Raw genomic sequence first — 1,928 nt, 5'->3', positions numbered from 1 at the left:
ACGTATTCCATTAGCTAATATATGCATTGTGACGGTGCAGTTAAAATGCCTAGCCCCTTCAAGAGATGCCTACATGACGTCCATGGGTGAACACCACATATTATTCTTACTGCTCGCTTTTGTGCAGTCAGTATTTTCTAAGTAATGAGTTACCCCAGAAAATTATTCTGTGCGCTGTTATTTTGTGGAAATATGCCAAATATGTCGGGATGTTGATACGTTTGTTTCCAAGGTTAGGATTATACGAAGAGCAAAATTACCTGAAAATAACTGTTTGAGAATCTCCATAATATGCTTCTTCTAGTTCAAGTGTTCATCAATATATACACCCAGAAATTAGGAGTATTCTACCCTACTCTCTGACTATTGCTCAAATGCTACGTCAGTTTTTGGTATGACTATTTGTTGTACAAGCGAGGTGGCGCAGTGGTTAGCGCACTGGACTCGCATTCGGGAGGACGACGGTTCAATCCCGTCTCCGGCCATCCTGATTTAGGTTTTCCGTGATTTCCCTAAATCGCTTCAGGCAAATGCCGGGATGGTTCTTTTGAAAGGGCACGGCCGATTTCCTTCGCCATCCTTCCCTCACCCGAGCTTGCGTTCCGTCTCTAATGACCTCGTTGTCGACGGGACGTTAAACACTAATCTCCTCCTCCTCTATTTGTTGTACAGAACTGAATGTAGTGTGTGTGTGTGTGTGTGTGTTTTTTTTTAAGTTTAAGGAGAGCCTCTTTTTAGAAGACCACTTAATAATTCGCAAGAAATTGCCATATACTAACTCTTTTGTTGCTTTCTCTTTAACGATATTTTAACGCTAATATTGTTTGCAAAAAGAGGCGATTTTGCTTGTTGAAAGTTAAGTAGTAGATCATTTACATGTATAAGGAATAGGAGTAGACCCATAATTGAACCCTGTGGGACTGCCTTTGTGATTTTTCCCCAGCCACTAAAATTTTGTACTTTTTCGATATTGTCTGAATTATTCAGAACATAGTTTTGCACTCTGTTTGTTAAGTATGATTCAAACCAGCTGTGTGTAAAACCATCAATTCTATAAAACTTGAGCTTTTCTATGGGACTAGCATGCTCAACACAGTCGAAGGCCTTGGTGAGATCACAAAAAGACCTACAGTCGATATATTATTGTTTAAGGTTTGTACCATGTGATGAATGAATGTGTAAATAGCATTCTCAGTGGAGCAACCTTTCTGGAATCCACACTGTGATATGCTCTTACGACACAGAATAGTAAGGGGTTGAAAATTAGAAAATTTTATCAAAACTCATTCATCTTGCTACAAGCAAAGTGCGGATACGCCAGGGGCAGAGACAGAACCAGGAAATAAACGGAATGTTGCAAGTGGGCCATGCCTCAGTACGTTACAACACCGCGCCTAGAAAGAGAGAGGACGAGCTCAGCAGAAAATAGAACGGAATAGAAAACCAACGGAAACGTGACATGCATATTCGCTATCTCGTAAGAGATGGTGAAAGTAACTGTACATATTCCAAAAGAACCAGTATCAGAGAACCTACAGGGTAGTTAAGAGCCTGTTAATCGAATATAGCAGAATAAAGAGAACACTGGTGGTCATTTCAAACCTAACATCGAATCACGTTAGCTACTTTAAATACTCGAACTTTCCAGCTCTCAAGGAGTTGATCATTGGGATCGATGGCGTTCGCAGTAATAGCTCTCGATTACATGATTACGATGCTGTAGCAAATCTATATCTTAGATATTCCAGAACAGTCTACAATCTAGCCGAAGATGTACCTGAGATGACGGTCTTCGTCTAATGAACTTCATACTGTCCACTGCCTACCATTGCTCATGGAGAAGCTGACAGTCTTCCAACAACACCACATCACGGAGTGTTGACAGCACAGAACTTCATCCCGGAAACTCGCAGCAGGTCCCCGTGGGA

The 1,928-nt window shown here is 41.2% G+C and overlaps 1 non-coding gene across 1 annotated transcript; it reads left to right on the top strand.

Moving 5' to 3' along the window:
- Window positions 1-412: 412 nt before the first annotated feature.
- On the top strand, window positions 413-485 carry Trnaa-cgc (transfer RNA alanine (anticodon CGC)). The gene has a single exon. It is a non-coding gene; the product is annotated as a tRNA-Ala (tRNA).
- Window positions 486-1,928: the final 1,443 nt, after the last annotated feature.

The sequence above is a fragment of the Schistocerca nitens genome, chromosome 3 (genome assembly GCF_023898315.1).
Source record: "Schistocerca nitens isolate TAMUIC-IGC-003100 chromosome 3, iqSchNite1.1, whole genome shotgun sequence".
Lineage (NCBI taxonomy): Eukaryota > Metazoa > Arthropoda > Insecta > Orthoptera > Acrididae > Schistocerca > Schistocerca nitens.
This window is presented reverse-complemented; position numbering and strand designations above follow the sequence as displayed.